Source organism: Microcebus murinus, chromosome 7, assembly GCF_040939455.1.
Source record: "Microcebus murinus isolate Inina chromosome 7, M.murinus_Inina_mat1.0, whole genome shotgun sequence".
NCBI classification, from domain to species: Eukaryota; Metazoa; Chordata; class Mammalia; order Primates; family Cheirogaleidae; genus Microcebus; species Microcebus murinus.
The window spans coordinates 21,384,725-21,404,869 of NC_134110.1; the positions used below are offsets into that span (position 1 = coordinate 21,384,725).

Sequence of the window (20,145 nt, forward strand, 5' to 3'; positions counted from 1 at the left end):
AAAGGAGTGGCCGTGTGGACCCCTGCCACGACACGCCCACGTGGTCCTAGGCTCCCTATCGGGGCTGTGACTGGGCGCTGATGCTTGAGCCAAGACAAAGAGGAGGCGGACGGGCCCGGCCCGGGGTCCGCAGCCTTGGGCTTCCCCGTGTCCGTGGGGTGGGCGCATGGAGGCCTGGGCTTCTGAGGTTCCCTGCGAAGGGTTGGGGGAAGGGACTGGCAGGCATGGGGGTGCACGTGGCTTCGTGTTGCGGACCCTGGGTCGTGAGCGAGTGGGGTTCACGTCCAGTTGACAGGGCACGGTGGCCGGACCCGGGTCCTGGGGTGCATCCTGGCAGAGAGGAGAAGTGGGAGGCCCTTGACCTGCCGTAAAGCGTGACCCGCGTTGCCTGGCCCAAGCCCAGCCAGCGGTCCGCCTTGCGTGTTCTGGCCCCCAAATGCAATGGGTGGAGGAGGGGACCCCCAAACTCTGCAAGCATTCCACGGTCGGGATCCTCCCTCAGGTCCCTGGAGGAAATGCATGGTAAGCCAGCCGCCGCTTCCCCAGAGGAATGTGACTGCCTTGGGACCGACCCCGTCTTCCACATTTGCGGGCGGATACCGTCCCCGGAGAGAGAGTTCCCTCAGAACCGGCGTGGAAGGCGCAGTGGTGCTGAAAGCGGAGCAGAGCTCGCCCTGTGCCGAAACTCCTGTCCTTCGTGGCTCCCTCGTCTCCCGGATGGACCTTGTGGTGAGCTTCTCCCGGTCCAAGGGCATGTGGGCATGGGGACGGGCCGCCCGGGGCTGGGTCGATGATGAGAACCTCATATGGTCTGAAGAGAGGTGATGACTTAAAAATCATGCTCAATAGGATTACGCTGAGGCCCAGCCTAGGGGAGCGTTTTGGAAGAGGACGTTGGCCTGCAGCTCTCCCGTGCGGGGCCATCGGTCTCTTCAGCCTGAGGCTGCAGGCCCTGGAGGCCATGCCGGGGGACCCGAGCCATTGCATGCCCTGCGCAGTGAGCACCCCAAGCGCCTTGGGTGCACTGGGTGTGAGGTGGACCCTTCTGCAGCCTCAGGGCATGTTTGCGGCCCAGTGGCTGCGTGCTGAGCTCGTATGGCCCCCGTCGTGTCTTTCAGGGAGCCGTGCTGCCCAGGTTGGCCCCAAGGCAGTCTCAGGATCCCAGGTGAGTGGACCTACTGGGGCTGGAGCCAGGACCTGAGAAGCAATGGGTTGTCCAAGGCTCCGCCTTAGTCCAAGGGCGCTTCCCTCTGGCAGGCGCATGGCGAAGTGGACCCTACGCTCCTCCCTACTTGAGGGGGACGATCCTTGAGGACGTCGTCCTCAGAGGGTACCCCTTTTGTTTCCGAGCCCAGGGTTCGCTTGCAGTTAGGGAGGGACAGGGGCTCCCAGAAAGGAGTGGCCGCGAGGACGGCTGCCACGACAGGCCCGCGTGGTCCCGGGCTCCCTATCGGGGCTGTGGCAGGGAGCTGAGCCTCCAGCCCAAGCAAAGAGGAGGTGGACAGGCCCGGCCTCGGGTGCACAGCCCTTGACTTCTCATGGCCATGAGAAGCTCATGGTGGGCGCATGGAGGCCTGGGCTTCTGAGGTCCCTGTAAAGGATTGGGGGGTGGGCCTGGCGGGCATGGGGCTGCACGCGGCTTCCTGACCCGGGCCCTGGGTCACGAGTGAGTGGGGTTCAGGTCCAGTTGACCGGGTACGGTGGCCGTACCCGGGTCCTTGGGTGCATCCTGGCAGGAAGGAGAAGTGGGAGGCCCTTGACCTGCTGTAGGGCGGGAAGCGCGTCGCCTGGCCCAAGCCCAGCGGGCGGTGCGCCTCGCGTGTTCTGGACCCCAATGCGATGGGAGGGGCAAGCGACCCCCAGACTCCGCAAGCATTCCCCGGTCGGGATGCCCCCTCAGGTCCCTGTGGGCAATGCATGGGTAAGCCGGCCACCGATTCCCGAGAGGAATGCGACTCCTCGGGGACCGACTGTCGTCCACATTCCAAGGCAGCTAGCGTCCCCGGAGAGAGTTCCCTCAGAACGAGCGCGATCGGCGCAGTGGTGGTCCAAGCGGAGCGCAGCTTGCCCTGTGCCGCAACTCGTGTGCTCCGTGGCCCCCTGTTCTCCGAGATGGCCCTGTGGTGAGCTGCTCCGGGTCCTAGGGCGTGTGTGCATGGGGAGGGGCCGCCCTGGGCAGGGTCGATGATGAGAACCTCATATGGTCTGAAGAGAGGTGATGACTTAAAAATCATGCTCAATAGGATTACGCTGAGGCCCAGCCTAGGGGAGCGTTTTGGAAGGGGACGTTGGCCTGCAGCTCTCCCGTGCGGGGCCATCGGTCTCTTCAGCCGGAGACTGGAGGCCCTGCAGGCCATCCCGGGGGACCCGAGCCGGTGCATGCCCTGCGCAGTGAGCACCCCAAGCTCCTTGTGTGCGCTGGGCGTCAGGGGGACCATTGTCCAGCGGCAGGGCATGTTTGCAGCACCCTGGCCGCGTGCTGAGCTCGTGCTGCCCCCGTCGTGTCTTTCAGGGAGCCGTGCTGCCCAGGCTGGCCCCAAGGCAGTCAGGATCCCAGGTGAGTGCACGGCTGGGGTCTTGAGCCATGAGCGCCGGAGAAGCAATGAGTTGTCCGAGGCTGCGTGCGCTTTGGGCCAAGAGCGCTTCCCGGTGGCACGCGCATGGCGCAGTGGACCCGGTGCTCCTCTGTCCTTGAGGGGGACGGTCCTCGAGGACGCCGTCCTCGGAGGATCCCCATTCTGTTTCTGAGCGCAGACTTCCCTTGCAGTTAGGGAGGGACATGGGCTCCCAGAAAGGAGTGGCCGTGTGGACCCCTGCCACGACACGCCCACGTGGTCCTAGGCTCCCTATCGGGGCTGTGACTGGGCGCTGATGCTTGAGCCAAGACAAAGAGGAGGCGGACGGGCCCGGCCCGGGGTCCGCAGCCTTGGGCTTCCCCGTGTCCGTGGGGTGGGCGCATGGAGGCCTGGGCTTCTGAGGTTCCCTGCGAAGGGTTGGGGGAAGGGACTGGCAGGCATGGGGGTGCACGTGGCTTCGTGTTGCGGACCCTGGGTCGTGAGCGAGTGGGGTTCACGTCCAGTTGACAGGGCACGGTGGCCGGACCCGGGTCCTGGGGTGCATCCTGGCAGAGAGGAGAAGTGGGAGGCCCTTGACCTGCCGTAAAGCGTGACCCGCGTTGCCTGGCCCAAGCCCAGCCAGCGGTCCGCCTTGCGTGTTCTGGCCCCCAAATGCAATGGGTGGAGGAGGGGACCCCCAAACTCTGCAAGCATTCCACGGTCGGGATCCTCCCTCAGGTCCCTGGAGGAAATGCATGGTAAGCCAGCCGCCGCTTCCCCAGAGGAATGTGACTGCCTTGGGACCGACCCCGTCTTCCACATTTGCGGGCGGATACCGTCCCCGGAGAGAGAGTTCCCTCAGAACCGGCGTGGAAGGCGCAGTGGTGCTGAAAGCGGAGCAGAGCTCGCCCTGTGCCGAAACTCCTGTCCTTCGTGGCTCCCTCGTCTCCCGGATGGACCTTGTGGTGAGCTTCTCCCGGTCCAAGGGCATGTGGGCATGGGGACGGGCCGCCCGGGGCTGGGTCGATGATGAGAACCTCATATGGTCTGAAGAGAGGTGATGACTTAAAAATCATGCTCAATAGGATTACGCTGAGGCCCAGCCTAGGGGAGCGTTTTGGAAGAGGACGTTGGCCTGCAGCTCTCCCGTGCGGGGCCATCGGTCTCTTCAGCCTGAGACTGCAGGCCCTGGAGGCCATGCCGGGGGACCCGAGCCATTGCATGCCCTGCGCAGTGAGCACCCCAAGCGCCTTGGGTGCGCTGGGTGTGAGGTGGACCCTTCTGCAGCCTCAGGGCATGTTTGCGGCCCAGTGGCTGCGTGCTGAGCTCGTATGGCCCCCGTCGTGTCTTTCAGGGAGCCGTGCTGCCCAGGTTGGCCCCAAGGCAGTCTCAGGATCCCAGGTGAGTGGACCTACTGGGGCTGGAGCCAGGACCTGAGAAGCAATGGGTTGTCCAAGGCTCCGCCTTAGTCCAAGGGCGCTTCCCTCTGGCAGGCGCATGGCGAAGTGGACCCTTCGCTCCTCCCTACTTGAGGGGGACGATCCTTGAGGACGTCGCCCTCAGAGGGTACCCCTTTTGTTTCCGAGCCCAGGGTTCGCTTGCAGTTAGGGAGGGACAGGGGCTCCCAGAAAGGAGTGGCCGCGAGGACGGCTGCCACGACAGGCCCGCGTGGTCCCGGGCTCCCTATCGGGGCTGTGGCAGGGAGCTGAGCCTCCAGCCCAAGCAAAGAGGAGGTGGACAGGCCCGGCCTCGGGTGCACAGCCCTTGACTTCTCATGGCCATGAGAAGCTCATGGTGGGCGCATGGAGGCCTGGGCTTCTGAGGTCCCTGTAAAGGATTGGGGGGTGGGCCTGGCGGGCATGGGGCTGCACGCGGCTTCCTGACCCGGGCCCTGGGTCACGAGTGAGTGGGGTTCAGGTCCAGTTGACCGGGTACGGTGGCCGTACCCGGGTCCTTGGGTGCATCCTGGCAGGAAGGAGAAGTGGGAGGCCCTTGACCTGCTGTAGGGCGGGAAGCGCGTCGCCTGGCCCAAGCCCAGCGGGCGGTGCGCCTCGCGTGTTCTGGACCCCAATGCGATGGGAGGGGCAAGCGACCCCCAGACTCCGCAAGCATTCCCCGGTCGGGATGCCCCCTCAGGTCCCTGTGGGCAATGCATGGGTAAGCCGGCCACCGATTCCCGAGAGGAATGCGACTCCTCGGGGACCGACTGTCGTCCACATTCCAAGGCAGCTAGCGTCCCCGGAGAGAGTTCCCTCAGAACGAGCGCGATCGGCGCAGTGGTGGTCCAAGCGGAGCGCAGCTTGCCCTGTGCCGCAACTCGTGTGCTCCGTGGCCCCCTGTTCTCCGAGATGGCCCTGTGGTGAGCTGCTCCGGGTCCTAGGGCGTGTGTGCATGGGGAGGGGCCGCCCTGGGCAGGGTCGATGATGAGAACCTCATATGGTCTGAAGAGAGGTGATGACTTAAAAATCATGCTCAATAGGATTACGCTGAGGCCCAGCCTAGGGGAGCGTTTTGGAAGGGGACGTTGGCCTGCAGCTCTCCCGTGCGGGGCCATCGGTCTCTTCAGCCGGAGACTGGAGGCCCTGCAGGCCATCCCGGGGGACCCGAGCCGGTGCATGCCCTGCGCAGTGAGCACCCCAAGCTCCTTGTGTGCGCTGGGCGTCAGGGGGACCATTGTCCAGCGGCAGGGCATGTTTGCAGCACCCTGGCCGCGTGCTGAGCTCGTGCTGCCCCCGTCGTGTCTTTCAGGGAGCCGTGCTGCCCAGGCTGGCCCCAAGGCAGTCAGGATCCCAGGTGAGTGCACGGCTGGGGTCTTGAGCCATGAGCGCCGGAGAAGCAATGAGTTGTCCGAGGCTGCGTGCGCTTTGGGCCAAGAGCGCTTCCCGGTGGCACGCGCATGGCGCAGTGGACCCGGTGCTCCTCTGTCCTTGAGGGGGACGGTCCTCGAGGACGCCGTCCTCGGAGGATCCCCATTCTGTTTCTGAGCGCAGACTTCCCTTGCAGTTAGGGAGGGACATGGGCTCCCAGAAAGGAGTGGCCGTGTGGACCCCTGCCACGACACGCCCACGTGGTCCTAGGCTCCCTATCGGGGCTGTGACTGGGCGCTGATGCTTGAGCCAAGACAAAGAGGAGGCGGACGGGCCCGGCCCGGGGTCCGCAGCCTTGGGCTTCCCCGTGTCCGTGGGGTGGGCGCATGGAGGCCTGGGCTTCTGAGGTTCCCTGCGAAGGGTTGGGGGAAGGGACTGGCAGGCATGGGGGTGCACGTGGCTTCGTGTTGCGGACCCTGGGTCGTGAGCGAGTGGGGTTCACGTCCAGTTGACAGGGCACGGTGGCCGGACCCGGGTCCTGGGGTGCATCCTGGCAGAGAGGAGAAGTGGGAGGCCCTTGACCTGCCGTAAAGCGTGACCCGCGTTGCCTGGCCCAAGCCCAGCCAGCGGTCCGCCTTGCGTGTTCTGGCCCCCAAATGCAATGGGTGGAGGAGGGGACCCCCAAACTCTGCAAGCATTCCACGGTCGGGATCCTCCCTCAGGTCCCTGGAGGAAATGCATGGTAAGCCAGCCGCCGCTTCCCCAGAGGAATGTGACTGCCTTGGGACCGACCCCGTCTTCCACATTTGCGGGCGGATACCGTCCCCGGAGAGAGAGTTCCCTCAGAACCGGCGTGGAAGGCGCAGTGGTGCTGAAAGCGGAGCAGAGCTCGCCCTGTGCCGAAACTCCTGTCCTTCGTGGCTCCCTCGTCTCCCGGATGGACCTTGTGGTGAGCTTCTCCCGGTCCAAGGGCATGTGGGCATGGGGACGGGCCGCCCGGGGCTGGGTCGATGATGAGAACCTCATATGGTCTGAAGAGAGGTGATGACTTAAAAATCATGCTCAATAGGATTACGCTGAGGCCCAGCCTAGGGGAGCGTTTTGGAAGAGGACGTTGGCCTGCAGCTCTCCCGTGCGGGGCCATCGGTCTCTTCAGCCTGAGGCTGCAGGCCCTGGAGGCCATGCCGGGGGACCCGAGCCATTGCATGCCCTGCGCAGTGAGCACCCCAAGCGCCTTGGGTGCACTGGGTGTGAGGTGGACCCTTCTGCAGCCTCAGGGCATGTTTGCGGCCCAGTGGCTGCGTGCTGAGCTCGTATGGCCCCCGTCGTGTCTTTCAGGGAGCCGTGCTGCCCAGGTTGGCCCCAAGGCAGTCTCAGGATCCCAGGTGAGTGGACCTACTGGGGCTGGAGCCAGGACCTGAGAAGCAATGGGTTGTCCAAGGCTCCGCCTTAGTCCAAGGGCGCTTCCCTCTGGCAGGCGCATGGCGAAGTGGACCCTACGCTCCTCCCTACTTGAGGGGGACGATCCTTGAGGACGTCGTCCTCAGAGGGTACCCCTTTTGTTTCCGAGCCCAGGGTTCGCTTGCAGTTAGGGAGGGACAGGGGCTCCCAGAAAGGAGTGGCCGCGAGGACGGCTGCCACGACAGGCCCGCGTGGTCCCGGGCTCCCTATCGGGGCTGTGGCAGGGAGCTGAGCCTCCAGCCCAAGCAAAGAGGAGGTGGACAGGCCCGGCCTCGGGTGCACAGCCCTTGACTTCTCATGGCCATGAGAAGCTCATGGTGGGCGCATGGAGGCCTGGGCTTCTGAGGTCCCTGTAAAGGATTGGGGGGTGGGCCTGGCGGGCATGGGGCTGCACGCGGCTTCCTGACCCGGGCCCTGGGTCACGAGTGAGTGGGGTTCAGGTCCAGTTGACCGGGTACGGTGGCCGTACCCGGGTCCTTGGGTGCATCCTGGCAGGAAGGAGAAGTGGGAGGCCCTTGACCTGCTGTAGGGCGGGAAGCGCGTCGCCTGGCCCAAGCCCAGCGGGCGGTGCGCCTCGCGTGTTCTGGACCCCAATGCGATGGGAGGGGCAAGCGACCCCCAGACTCCGCAAGCATTCCCCGGTCGGGATGCCCCCTCAGGTCCCTGTGGGCAATGCATGGGTAAGCCGGCCACCGATTCCCGAGAGGAATGCGACTCCTCGGGGACCGACTGTCGTCCACATTCCAAGGCAGCTAGCGTCCCCGGAGAGAGTTCCCTCAGAACGAGCGCGATCGGCGCAGTGGTGGTCCAAGCGGAGCGCAGCTTGCCCTGTGCCGCAACTCGTGTGCTCCGTGGCCCCCTGTTCTCCGAGATGGCCCTGTGGTGAGCTGCTCCGGGTCCTAGGGCGTGTGTGCATGGGGAGGGGCCGCCCTGGGCAGGGTCGATGATGAGAACCTCATATGGTCTGAAGAGAGGTGATGACTTAAAAATCATGCTCAATAGGATTACGCTGAGGCCCAGCCTAGGGGAGCGTTTTGGAAGGGGACGTTGGCCTGCAGCTCTCCCGTGCGGGGCCATCGGTCTCTTCAGCCGGAGACTGGAGGCCCTGCAGGCCATCCCGGGGGACCCGAGCCGGTGCATGCCCTGCGCAGTGAGCACCCCAAGCTCCTTGTGTGCGCTGGGCGTCAGGGGGACCATTGTCCAGCGGCAGGGCATGTTTGCAGCACCCTGGCCGCGTGCTGAGCTCGTGCTGCCCCCGTCGTGTCTTTCAGGGAGCCGTGCTGCCCAGGCTGGCCCCAAGGCAGTCAGGATCCCAGGTGAGTGCACGGCTGGGGTCTTGAGCCATGAGCGCCGGAGAAGCAATGAGTTGTCCGAGGCTGCGTGCGCTTTGGGCCAAGAGCGCTTCCCGGTGGCACGCGCATGGCGCAGTGGACCCGGTGCTCCTCTGTCCTTGAGGGGGACGGTCCTCGAGGACGCCGTCCTCGGAGGATCCCCATTCTGTTTCTGAGCGCAGACTTCCCTTGCAGTTAGGGAGGGACATGGGCTCCCAGAAAGGAGTGGCCGTGTGGACCCCTGCCACGACACGCCCACGTGGTCCTAGGCTCCCTATCGGGGCTGTGACTGGGCGCTGATGCTTGAGCCAAGACAAAGAGGAGGCGGACGGGCCCGGCCCGGGGTCCGCAGCCTTGGGCTTCCCCGTGTCCGTGGGGTGGGCGCATGGAGGCCTGGGCTTCTGAGGTTCCCTGCGAAGGGTTGGGGGAAGGGACTGGCAGGCATGGGGGTGCACGTGGCTTCGTGTTGCGGACCCTGGGTCGTGAGCGAGTGGGGTTCACGTCCAGTTGACAGGGCACGGTGGCCGGACCCGGGTCCTGGGGTGCATCCTGGCAGAGAGGAGAAGTGGGAGGCCCTTGACCTGCCGTAAAGCGTGACCCGCGTTGCCTGGCCCAAGCCCAGCCAGCGGTCCGCCTTGCGTGTTCTGGCCCCCAAATGCAATGGGTGGAGGAGGGGACCCCCAAACTCTGCAAGCATTCCACGGTCGGGATCCTCCCTCAGGTCCCTGGAGGAAATGCATGGTAAGCCAGCCGCCGCTTCCCCAGAGGAATGTGACTGCCTTGGGACCGACCCCGTCTTCCACATTTGCGGGCGGATACCGTCCCCGGAGAGAGAGTTCCCTCAGAACCGGCGTGGAAGGCGCAGTGGTGCTGAAAGCGGAGCAGAGCTCGCCCTGTGCCGAAACTCCTGTCCTTCGTGGCTCCCTCGTCTCCCGGATGGACCTTGTGGTGAGCTTCTCCCGGTCCAAGGGCATGTGGGCATGGGGACGGGCCGCCCGGGGCTGGGTCGATGATGAGAACCTCATATGGTCTGAAGAGAGGTGATGACTTAAAAATCATGCTCAATAGGATTACGCTGAGGCCCAGCCTAGGGGAGCGTTTTGGAAGAGGACGTTGGCCTGCAGCTCTCCCGTGCGGGGCCATCGGTCTCTTCAGCCTGAGACTGCAGGCCCTGGAGGCCATGCCGGGGGACCCGAGCCATTGCATGCCCTGCGCAGTGAGCACCCCAAGCGCCTTGGGTGCGCTGGGTGTGAGGTGGACCCTTCTGCAGCCTCAGGGCATGTTTGCGGCCCAGTGGCTGCGTGCTGAGCTCGTATGGCCCCCGTCGTGTCTTTCAGGGAGCCGTGCTGCCCAGGTTGGCCCCAAGGCAGTCTCAGGATCCCAGGTGAGTGGACCTACTGGGGCTGGAGCCAGGACCTGAGAAGCAATGGGTTGTCCAAGGCTCCGCCTTAGTCCAAGGGCGCTTCCCTCTGGCAGGCGCATGGCGAAGTGGACCCTTCGCTCCTCCCTACTTGAGGGGGACGATCCTTGAGGACGTCGTCCTCAGAGGGTACCCCTTTTGTTTCCGAGCCCAGAGTTCGCTTGCAGTTAGGGAGGGACAGGGGCTCCCAGAAAGGAGTGGCCGCGAGGACGGCTGCCACGACAGGCCCGCGTGGTCCCGGGCTCCCTATCGGGGCTGTGGCAGGGAGCTGAGCCTCCAGCCCAAGCAAAGAGGAGGTGGACAGGCCCGGCCTCGGGTGCACAGCCCTTGACTTCTCATGGCCATGAGAAGCTCATGGTGGGCGCATGGAGGCCTGGGCTTCTGAGGTCCCTGTAAAGGATTGGGGGGTGGGCCTGGCGGGCATGGGGCTGCACGCGGCTTCCTGACCCGGGCCCTGGGTCACGAGTGAGTGGGGTTCAGGTCCAGTTGACCGGGTACGGTGGCCGTACCCGGGTCCTTGGGTGCATCCTGGCAGGAAGGAGAAGTGGGAGGCCCTTGACCTGCTGTAGGGCGGGAAGCGCGTCGCCTGGCCCAAGCCCAGCGGGCGGTGCGCCTCGCGTGTTCTGGACCCCAATGCGATGGGAGGGGCAAGCGACCCCCAGACTCCGCAAGCATTCCCCGGTCGGGATGCCCCCTCAGGTCCCTGTGGGCAATGCATGGGTAAGCCGGCCACCGATTCCCGAGAGGAATGCGACTCCTCGGGGACCGACTGTCGTCCACATTCCAAGGCAGCTAGCGTCCCCGGAGAGAGTTCCCTCAGAACGAGCGCGATCGGCGCAGTGGTGGTCCAAGCGGAGCGCAGCTTGCCCTGTGCCGCAACTCGTGTGCTCCGTGGCCCCCTGTTCTCCGAGATGGCCCTGTGGTGAGCTGCTCCGGGTCCTAGGGCGTGTGTGCATGGGGAGGGGCCGCCCTGGGCAGGGTCGATGATGAGAACCTCATATGGTCTGAAGAGAGGTGATGACTTAAAAATCATGCTCAATAGGATTACGCTGAGGCCCAGCCTAGGGGAGCGTTTTGGAAGGGGACGTTGGCCTGCAGCTCTCCCGTGCGGGGCCATCGGTCTCTTCAGCCGGAGACTGGAGGCCCTGCAGGCCATCCCGGGGGACCCGAGCCGGTGCATGCCCTGCGCAGTGAGCACCCCAAGCTCCTTGTGTGCGCTGGGCGTCAGGGGGACCATTGTCCAGCGGCAGGGCATGTTTGCAGCACCCTGGCCGCGTGCTGAGCTCGTGCTGCCCCCGTCGTGTCTTTCAGGGAGCCGTGCTGCCCAGGCTGGCCCCAAGGCAGTCAGGATCCCAGGTGAGTGCACGGCTGGGGTCTTGAGCCATGAGCGCCGGAGAAGCAATGAGTTGTCCGAGGCTGCGTGCGCTTTGGGCCAAGAGCGCTTCCCGGTGGCACGCGCATGGCGCAGTGGACCCGGTGCTCCTCTGTCCTTGAGGGGGACGGTCCTCGAGGACGCCGTCCTCGGAGGATCCCCATTCTGTTTCTGAGCGCAGACTTCCCTTGCAGTTAGGGAGGGACATGGGCTCCCAGAAAGGAGTGGCCGTGTGGACCCCTGCCACGACACGCCCACGTGGTCCTAGGCTCCCTATCGGGGCTGTGACTGGGCGCTGATGCTTGAGCCAAGACAAAGAGGAGGCGGACGGGCCCGGCCCGGGGTCCGCAGCCTTGGGCTTCCCCGTGTCCGTGGGGTGGGCGCATGGAGGCCTGGGCTTCTGAGGTTCCCTGCGAAGGGTTGGGGGAAGGGACTGGCAGGCATGGGGGTGCACGTGGCTTCGTGTTGCGGACCCTGGGTCGTGAGCGAGTGGGGTTCACGTCCAGTTGACAGGGCACGGTGGCCGGACCCGGGTCCTGGGGTGCATCCTGGCAGAGAGGAGAAGTGGGAGGCCCTTGACCTGCCGTAAAGCGTGACCCGCGTTGCCTGGCCCAAGCCCAGCCAGCGGTCCGCCTTGCGTGTTCTGGCCCCCAAATGCAATGGGTGGAGGAGGGGACCCCCAAACTCTGCAAGCATTCCACGGTCGGGATCCTCCCTCAGGTCCCTGGAGGAAATGCATGGTAAGCCAGCCGCCGCTTCCCCAGAGGAATGTGACTGCCTTGGGACCGACCCCGTCTTCCACATTTGCGGGCGGATACCGTCCCCGGAGAGAGAGTTCCCTCAGAACCGGCGTGGAAGGCGCAGTGGTGCTGAAAGCGGAGCAGAGCTCGCCCTGTGCCGAAACTCCTGTCCTTCGTGGCTCCCTCGTCTCCCGGATGGACCTTGTGGTGAGCTTCTCCCGGTCCAAGGGCATGTGGGCATGGGGACGGGCCGCCCGGGGCTGGGTCGATGATGAGAACCTCATATGGTCTGAAGAGAGGTGATGACTTAAAAATCATGCTCAATAGGATTACGCTGAGGCCCAGCCTAGGGGAGCGTTTTGGAAGAGGACGTTGGCCTGCAGCTCTCCCGTGCGGGGCCATCGGTCTCTTCAGCCTGAGGCTGCAGGCCCTGGAGGCCATGCCGGGGGACCCGAGCCATTGCATGCCCTGCGCAGTGAGCACCCCAAGCGCCTTGGGTGCGCTGGGTGTGAGGTGGACGCTTCTGCAGCCTCAGGGCATGTTTGCGGCCCAGTGGCTGCGTGCTGAGCTCGTATGGCCCCCGTCGTGTCTTTCAGGGAGCCGTGCTGCCCAGGTTGGCCCCAAGGCAGTCTCAGGATCCCAGGTGAGTGGACCTACTGGGGCTGGAGCCAGGACCTGAGAAGCAATGGGTTGTCCAAGGCTCCGCCTTAGTCCAAGGGCGCTTCCCTCTGTCAGGCGCATGGCGAAGTGGACCCTTCGCTCCTCCCTACTTGAGGGGGACGATCCTTGAGGACGTCGTCCTCAGAGGGTACCCCTTTTGTTTCCGAGCCCAGAGTTCGCTTGCAGTTAGGGAGGGACAGGGGCTCCCAGAAAGGAGTGGCCGCGAGGACGGCTGCCACGACAGGCCCGCGTGGTCCCGGGCTCCCTATCGGGGCTGTGGCAGGGAGCTGAGCCTCCAGCCCAAGCAAAGAGGAGGTGGACAGGCCCGGCCTCGGGTGCACAGCCCTTGACTTCTCATGGCCATGAGAAGCTCATGGTGGGCGCATGGAGGCCTGGGCTTCTGAGGTCCCTGTAAAGGATTGGGGGGTGGGCCTGGCGGGCATGGGGCTGCACGCGGCTTCCTGACCCGGGCCCTGGGTCACGAGTGAGTGGGGTTCAGGTCCAGTTGACCGGGTACGGTGGCCGTACCCGGGTCCTTGGGTGCATCCTGGCAGGAAGGAGAAGTGGGAGGCCCTTGACCTGCTGTAGGGCGGGAAGCGCGTCGCCTGGCCCAAGCCCAGCGGGCGGTGCGCCTCGCGTGTTCTGGACCCCAATGCGATGGGAGGGGCAAGCGACCCCCAGACTCCGCAAGCATTCCCCGGTCGGGATGCCCCCTCAGGTCCCTGTGGGCAATGCATGGGTAAGCCGGCCACCGATTCCCGAGAGGAATGCGACTCCTCGGGGACCGACTGTCGTCCACATTCCAAGGCAGCTAGCGTCGCCGGAGAGAGTTCCCTCAGAACGAGCGCGATCGGCGCAGTGGTGGTCCAAGCGGAGCGCAGCTTGCCCTGTGCCGCAACTCGTGTGCTCCGTGGCCCCCTGTTCTCCGAGATGGCCCTGTGGTGAGCTGCTCCGGGTCCTAGGGCGTGTGTGCATGGGGAGGGGCCGCCCTGGGCAGGGTCGATGATGAGAACCTCATATGGTCTGAAGAGAGGTGATGACTTAAAAATCATGCTCAATAGGATTACGCTGAGGCCCAGCCTAGGGGAGCGTTTTGGAAGGGGACGTTGGCCTGCAGCTCTCCCGTGCGGGGCCATCGGTCTCTTCAGCCGGAGACTGGAGGCCCTGCAGGCCATCCCGGGGGACCCGAGCCGGTGCATGCCCTGCGCAGTGAGCACCCCAAGCTCCTTGTGTGCGCTGGGCGTCAGGGGGACCATTGTCCAGCGGCAGGGCATGTTTGCAGCACCCTGGCCGCGTGCTGAGCTCGTGCTGCCCCCGTCGTGTCTTTCAGGGAGCCGTGCTGCCCAGGCTGGCCCCAAGGCAGTCAGGATCCCAGGTGAGTGCACGGCTGGGGTCTTGAGCCATGAGCGCCGGAGAAGCAATGAGTTGTCCGAGGCTGCGTGCGCTTTGGGCCAAGAGCGCTTCCCGGTGGCACGCGCATGGCGCAGTGGACCCGGTGCTCCTCTGTCCTTGAGGGGGACGGTCCTCGAGGACGCCGTCCTCGGAGGATCCCCATTCTGTTTCTGAGCGCAGACTTCCCTTGCAGTTAGGGAGGGACATGGGCTCCCAGAAAGGAGTGGCCGTGTGGACCCCTGCCACGACACGCCCACGTGGTCCTAGGCTCCCTATCGGGGCTGTGACTGGGCGCTGATGCTTGAGCCAAGACAAAGAGGAGGCGGACGGGCCCGGCCCGGGGTCCGCAGCCTTGGGCTTCCCCGTGTCCGTGGGGTGGGCGCATGGAGGCCTGGGCTTCTGAGGTTCCCTGCGAAGGGTTGGGGGAAGGGACTGGCAGGCATGGGGGTGCACGTGGCTTCGTGTTGCGGACCCTGGGTCGTGAGCGAGTGGGGTTCACGTCCAGTTGACAGGGCACGGTGGCCGGACCCGGGTCCTGGGGTGCATCCTGGCAGAGAGGAGAAGTGGGAGGCCCTTGACCTGCCGTAAAGCGTGACCCGCGTTGCCTGGCCCAAGCCCAGCCAGCGGTCCGCCTTGCGTGTTCTGGCCCCCAAATGCAATGGGTGGAGGAGGGGACCCCCAAACTCTGCAAGCATTCCACGGTCGGGATCCTCCCTCAGGTCCCTGGAGGAAATGCATGGTAAGCCAGCCGCCGCTTCCCCAGAGGAATGTGACTGCCTTGGGACCGACCCCGTCTTCCACATTTGCGGGCGGATACCGTCCCCGGAGAGAGAGTTCCCTCAGAACCGGCGTGGAAGGCGCAGTGGTGCTGAAAGCGGAGCAGAGCTCGCCCTGTGCCGAAACTCCTGTCCTTCGTGGCTCCCTCGTCTCCCGGATGGACCTTGTGGTGAGCTTCTCCCGGTCCAAGGGCATGTGGGCATGGGGACGGGCCGCCCGGGGCTGGGTCGATGATGAGAACCTCATATGGTCTGAAGAGAGGTGATGACTTCAAAATCATGCTCAATAGGATTACGCTGAGGCCCAGCCTAGGGGAGCGTTTTGGAAGAGGACGTTGGCCTGCAGCTCTCCCGTGCGGGGCCATCGGTCTCTTCAGCCTGAGGCTGCAGGCCCTGGAGGCCATGCCGGGGGACCCGAGCCATTGCATGCCCTGCGCAGTGAGCACCCCAAGCGCCTTGGGTGCGCTGGGTGTGAGGTGGACCCTTCTGCAGCCTCAGGGCATGTTTGCGGCCCAGTGGCTGCGTGCTGAGCTCGTATGGCCCCCGTCGTGTCTTTCAGGGAGCCGTGCTGCCCAGGTTGGCCCCAAGGCAGTCTCAGGATCCCAGGTGAGTGGACCTACTGGGGCTGGAGCCAGGACCTGAGAAGCAATGGGTTGTCCAAGGCTCCGCCTTAGTCCAAGGGCGCTTCCCTCTGGCAGGCGCATGGCGAAGTGGACCCTTCGCTCCTCCCTACTTGAGGGGGACGATCCTTGAGGACGTCGCCCTCAGAGGGTACCCCTTTTGTTTCCGAGCCCAGGGTTCGCTTGCAGTTAGGGAGGGACAGGGGCTCCCAGAAAGGAGTGGCCGCGAGGACGGCTGCCACGACAGGCCCGCGTGGTCCCGGGCTCCCTATCGGGGCTGTGGCAGGGAGCTGAGCCTCCAGCCCAAGCAAAGAGGAGGTGGACAGGCCCGGCCTCGGGTGCACAGCCCTTGACTTCTCATGGCCATGAGAAGCTCATGGTGGGCGCATGGAGGCCTGGGCTTCTGAGGTCCCTGTAAAGGATTGGGGGGTGGGCCTGGCGGGCATGGGGCTGCACGCGGCTTCCTGACCCGGGCCCTGGGTCACGAGTGAGTGGGGTTCAGGTCCAGTTGACCGGGTACGGTGGCCGTACCCGGGTCCTTGGGTGCATCCTGGCAGGAAGGAGAAGTGGGAGGCCCTTGACCTGCTGTAGGGCGGGAAGCGCGTCGCCTGGCCCAAGCCCAGCGGGCGGTGCGCCTCGCGTGTTCTGGACCCCAATGCGATGGGAGGGGCAAGCGACCCCCAGACTCCGCAAGCATTCCCCGGTCGGGATGCCCCCTCAGGTCCCTGTGGGCAATGCATGGGTAAGCCGGCCACCGATTCCCGAGAGGAATGCGACTCCTCGGGGACCGACTGTCGTCCACATTCCAAGGCAGCTAGCGTCCCCGGAGAGAGTTCCCTCAGAACGAGCGCGATCGGCGCAGTGGTGGTCCAAGCGGAGCGCAGCTTGCCCTGTGCCGCAACTCGTGTGCTCCGTGGCCCCCTGTTCTCCGAGATGGCCCTGTGGTGAGCTGCTCCGGGTCCTAGGGCGTGTGTGCATGGGGAGGGGCCGCCCTGGGCAGGGTCGATGATGAGAACCTCATATGGTCTGAAGAGAGGTGATGACTTAAAAATCATGCTCAATAGGATTACGCTGAGGCCCAGCCTAGGGGAGCGTTTTGGAAGGGGACGTTGGCCTGCAGCTCTCCCGTGCGGGGCCATCGGTCTCTTCAGCCGGAGACTGGAGGCCCTGCAGGCCATCCCGGGGGACCCGAGCCGGTGCATGCCCTGCGCAGTGAGCACCCCAAGCTCCTTGTGTGCGCTGGGCGTCAGGGGGACCATTGTCCAGCGGCAGGGCATGTTTGCAGCACCCTGGCCGCGTGCTGAGCTCGTGCTGCCCCCGTCGTGTCTTTCAGGGAGCCGTGCTGCCCAGGCTGGCCCCAAGGCAGTCAGGATCCCAGGTGAGTGCACGGCTGGGGTCTTGAGCCATGAGCGCCGGAGAAGCAATGAGTTGTCCGAGGCTGCGTGCGCTTTGGGCCAAGAGCGCTTCCCGGTGGCACGCGCATGGCGCAGTGGACCCGGTGCTCCTCTGTCCTTGAGGGGGACGGTCCTCGAGGACGCCGTCCTCGGAGGATCCCCATTCTGTTTCTGAGCGCAGACTTCCCTTGCAGTTAGGGAGGGACATGGGCTCCCAGAAAGGAGTGGCCGTGTGGACCCCTGCCACGACACGCCCACGTGGTCCTAGGCTCCCTATCGGGGCTGTGACTGGGCGCTGATGCTTGAGCCAAGACAAAGAGGAGGCGGACGGGCCCGGCCCGGGGTCCGCAGCCTTGGGCTTCCCCGTGTCCGTGGGGTGGGCGCATGGAGGCCTGGGCTTCTGAGGTTCCCTGCGAAGGGTTGGGGGAAGGGACTGGCAGGCATGGGGGTGCACGTGGCTTCGTGTTGCGGACCCTGGGTCGTGAGCGAGTGGGGTTCACGTCCAGTTGACAGGGCACGGTGGCCGGACCCGGGTCCTGGGGTGCATCCTGGCAGAGAGGAGAAGTGGGAGGCCCTTGACCTGCCGTAAAGCGTGACCCGCGTTGCCTGGCCCAAGCCCAGCCAGCGGTCCGCCTTGCGTGTTCTGGCCCCCAAATGCAATGGGTGGAGGAGGGGACCCCCAAACTCTGCAAGCATTCCACGGTCGGGATCCTCCCTCAGGTCCCTGGAGGAAATGCATGGTAAGCCAGCCGCCGCTTCCCCAGAGGAATGTGACTGCCTTGGGACCGACCCCGTCTTCCACATTTGCGGGCGGATACCGTCCCCGGAGAGAGAGTTCCCTCAGAACCGGCGTGGAAGGCGCAGTGGTGCTGAAAGCGGAGCAGAGCTCGCCCTGTGCCGAAACTCCTGTCCTTCGTGGCTCCCTCGTCTCCCGGATGGACCTTGTGGTGAGCTTCTCCCGGTCCAAGGGCATGTGGGCATGGGGACGGGCCGCCCGGGGCTGGGTCGATGATGAGAACCTCATATGGTCTGAAGAGAGGTGATGACTTAAAAATCATGCTCAATAGGATTACGCTGAGGCCCAGCCTAGGGGAGCGTTTTGGAAGAGGACGTTGGCCTGCAGCTCTCCCGTGCGGGGCCATCGGTCTCTTCAGCCTGAGACTGCAGGCCCTGGAGGCCATGCCGGGGGACCCGAGCCATTGCATGCCCTGCGCAGTGAGCACCCCAAGCGCCTTGGGTGCGCTGGGTGTGAGGTGGACCCTTCTGCAGCCTCAGGGCATGTTTGCGGCCCAGTGGCTGCGTGCTGAGCTCGTATGGCCCCCGTCGTGTCTTTCAGGGAGCCGTGCTGCCCAGGTTGGCCCCAAGGCAGTCTCAGGATCCCAGGTGAGTGGACCTACTGGGGCTGGAGCCAGGACCTGAGAAGCAATGGGTTGTCCAAGGCTCCGCCTTAGTCCAAGGGCGCTTCCCTCTGGCAGGCGCATGGCGAAGTGGACCCTTCGCTCCTCCCTACTTGAGGGGGACGATCCTTGAGGACGTCGTCCTCAGAGGGTACCCCTTTTGTTTCCGAGCCCAGAGTTCGCTTGCATTTAGGGAGGGACAGGGGCTCCCAGAAAGGAGTGGCCGCGAGGACGGCTGCCACGACAGGCCCGCGTGGTCCCGGGCTCCCTATCGGGGCTGTGGCAGGGAGCTGAGCCTCCAGCCCAAGCAAAGAGGAGGTGGACAGGCCCGGCCTCGGGTGCACAGCCCTTGACTTCTCATGGCCATGAGAAGCTCATGGTGGGCGCATGGAGGCCTGGGCTTCTGAGGTCCCTGTAAAGGATTGGGGGGTGGGCCTGGCGGGCATGGGGCTGCACGCGGCTTCCTGACCCGGGCCCTGGGTCACGAGTGAGTGGGGTTCAGGTCCAGTTGACCGGGTACGGTGGCCGTACCCGGGTCCTTGGGTGCATCCTGGCAGGAAGGAGAAGTGGGAGGCCCTTGACCTGCTGTAGGGCGGGAAGCGCGTCGCCTGGCCCAAGCCCAGCGGGCGGTGCGCCTCGCGTGTTCTGGACCCCAATGCGATGGGAGGGGCAAGCGACCCCCAGACTCCGCAAGCATTCCCCGGTCGGGATGCCCCCTCAGGTCCCTGTGGGCAATGCATGGGTAAGCCGGCCACCGATTCCCGAGAGGAATGCGACTCCTCGGGGACCGACTGTCGTCCACATTCCAAGGCAGCTAGCGTCGCCGGAGAGAGTTCCCTCAGAACGAGCGCGATCGGCGCAGTGGTGGTCCAAGCGGAGCGCAGCTTGCCCTGTGCCGCAACTCGTGTGCTCCGTGGCCCCCTGTTCTCCGAGATGGCCCTGTGGTGAGCTGCTCCGGGTCCTAGGGCGTGTGTGCATGGGGAGGGGCCGCCCTGGGCAGGGTCGATGATGAGAACCTCATATGGTCTGAAGAGAGGTGATGACTTAAAAATCATGCTCAATAGGATTACGCTGAGGCCCAGCCTAGGGGAGCGTTTTGGAAGGGGACGTTGGCCTGCAGCTCTCCCGTGCGGGGCCATCGGTCTCTTCAGCCGGAGACTGGAGGCCCTGCAGGCCATCCCGGGGGACCCGAGCCGGTGCATGCCCTGCGCAGTGAGCACCCCAAGCTCCTTGTGTGCGCTGGGCGTCAGGGGGACCATTGTCCAGCGGCAGGGCATGTTTGCAGCACCCTGGCCGCGTGCTGAGCTCGTGCTGCCCCCGTCGTGTCTTTCAGGGAGCCGTGCTGCCCAGGCTGGCCCCAAGGCAGTCAGGATCCCAGGTGAGTGCACGGCTGGGGTCTTGAGCCATGAGCGCCGGAGAAGCAATGAGTTGTCCGAGGCTGCGTGCGCTTTGGGCCAAGAGCGCTTCCCGGTGGCACGCGCATGGCGCAGTGGACCCGGTGCTCCTCTGTCCTTGAGGGGGACGGTCCTCGAGGACGCCGTCCTCGGAGGATCCCCATTCTGTTTCTGAGCGCAGACTTCCCTTGCAGTTAGGGAGGGACATGGGCTCCCAGAAAGGAGTGGCCGTGTGGACCCCTGCCACGACACGCCCACGTGGTCCTAGGCTCCCTATCGGGGCTGTGACTGGGCGCTGATGCTTGAGCCAAGACAAAGAGGAGGCGGACGGGCCCGGCCCGGGGTCCGCAGCCTTGGGCTTCCCCGTGTCCGTGGGGTGGGCGCATGGAGGCCTGGGCTTCTGAGGTTCCCTGCGAAGGGTTGGGGGAAGGGACTGGCAGGCATGGGGGTGCACGTGGCTTCGTGTTGCGGACCCTGGGTCGTGAGCGAGTGGGGTTCACGTCCAGTTGACAGGGCACGGTGGCCGGACCCGGGTCCTGGGGTGCATCCTGGCAGAGAGGAGAAGTGGGAGGCCCTTGACCTGCCGTAAAGCGTGACCCGCGTTGCCTGGCCCAAGCCCAGCCAGCGGTCCGCCTTGCGTGTTCTGGCCCCCAAATGCAATGGGTGGAGGAGGGGACCCCCAAACTCTGCAAGCATTCCACGGTCGGGATCCTCCCTCAGGTCCCTGGAGGAAATGCATGGTAAGCCAGCCGCCGCTTCCCCAGAGGAATGTGACTGCCTTGGGACCGACCCCGTCTTCCACATTTGCGGGCGGATACCGTCCCCG

At 65.3% G+C, this 20,145-nt stretch overlaps 14 non-coding genes across 14 annotated transcripts; all 14 read left to right on the top strand.

Moving 5' to 3' along the window:
* Window positions 1-784: 784 nt before the first annotated feature.
* Window positions 785-865, top strand: LOC142872091 (small nucleolar RNA SNORD115). Its single transcript, XR_012920332.1, has one exon. It is a non-coding gene; the product is annotated as a small nucleolar RNA SNORD115 (small nucleolar RNA).
* Window positions 866-2,178: 1,313 nt separating this feature from the next.
* Window positions 2,179-2,259, top strand: LOC142872092 (small nucleolar RNA SNORD115). Its single transcript, XR_012920333.1, has one exon. It is a non-coding gene; the product is annotated as a small nucleolar RNA SNORD115 (small nucleolar RNA).
* Window positions 2,260-3,575: 1,316 nt separating this feature from the next.
* Window positions 3,576-3,656, top strand: LOC142872093 (small nucleolar RNA SNORD115). Its single transcript, XR_012920334.1, has one exon. It is a non-coding gene; the product is annotated as a small nucleolar RNA SNORD115 (small nucleolar RNA).
* A 1,313-nt stretch (window positions 3,657-4,969) lies between these two features.
* Window positions 4,970-5,050, top strand: LOC142872094 (small nucleolar RNA SNORD115). Its single transcript, XR_012920335.1, has one exon. It is a non-coding gene; the product is annotated as a small nucleolar RNA SNORD115 (small nucleolar RNA).
* Window positions 5,051-6,366: 1,316 nt separating this feature from the next.
* LOC142872095 (small nucleolar RNA SNORD115) lies at window positions 6,367-6,447 on the top strand. Its single transcript, XR_012920336.1, has one exon. It is a non-coding gene; the product is annotated as a small nucleolar RNA SNORD115 (small nucleolar RNA).
* A 1,313-nt stretch (window positions 6,448-7,760) lies between these two features.
* Window positions 7,761-7,841, top strand: LOC142872096 (small nucleolar RNA SNORD115). The gene has a single exon (XR_012920337.1). It is a non-coding gene; the product is annotated as a small nucleolar RNA SNORD115 (small nucleolar RNA).
* Window positions 7,842-9,157: 1,316 nt separating this feature from the next.
* On the top strand, window positions 9,158-9,238 carry LOC142872097 (small nucleolar RNA SNORD115). Its single transcript, XR_012920338.1, has one exon. It is a non-coding gene; the product is annotated as a small nucleolar RNA SNORD115 (small nucleolar RNA).
* Window positions 9,239-10,551: 1,313 nt separating this feature from the next.
* On the top strand, window positions 10,552-10,632 carry LOC142872098 (small nucleolar RNA SNORD115). The gene has a single exon (XR_012920339.1). It is a non-coding gene; the product is annotated as a small nucleolar RNA SNORD115 (small nucleolar RNA).
* A 1,316-nt stretch (window positions 10,633-11,948) lies between these two features.
* On the top strand, window positions 11,949-12,029 carry LOC142872099 (small nucleolar RNA SNORD115). The gene has a single exon (XR_012920340.1). It is a non-coding gene; the product is annotated as a small nucleolar RNA SNORD115 (small nucleolar RNA).
* A 1,313-nt stretch (window positions 12,030-13,342) lies between these two features.
* LOC142872100 (small nucleolar RNA SNORD115) lies at window positions 13,343-13,423 on the top strand. Its single transcript, XR_012920341.1, has one exon. It is a non-coding gene; the product is annotated as a small nucleolar RNA SNORD115 (small nucleolar RNA).
* Window positions 13,424-14,739: 1,316 nt separating this feature from the next.
* LOC142872163 (small nucleolar RNA SNORD115) lies at window positions 14,740-14,820 on the top strand. Its single transcript, XR_012920404.1, has one exon. It is a non-coding gene; the product is annotated as a small nucleolar RNA SNORD115 (small nucleolar RNA).
* A 1,313-nt stretch (window positions 14,821-16,133) lies between these two features.
* Window positions 16,134-16,214, top strand: LOC142872101 (small nucleolar RNA SNORD115). The gene has a single exon (XR_012920342.1). It is a non-coding gene; the product is annotated as a small nucleolar RNA SNORD115 (small nucleolar RNA).
* Window positions 16,215-17,530: 1,316 nt separating this feature from the next.
* On the top strand, window positions 17,531-17,611 carry LOC142872102 (small nucleolar RNA SNORD115). The gene has a single exon (XR_012920343.1). It is a non-coding gene; the product is annotated as a small nucleolar RNA SNORD115 (small nucleolar RNA).
* Window positions 17,612-18,924: 1,313 nt separating this feature from the next.
* LOC142872103 (small nucleolar RNA SNORD115) lies at window positions 18,925-19,005 on the top strand. Its single transcript, XR_012920344.1, has one exon. It is a non-coding gene; the product is annotated as a small nucleolar RNA SNORD115 (small nucleolar RNA).
* Window positions 19,006-20,145: the final 1,140 nt, after the last annotated feature.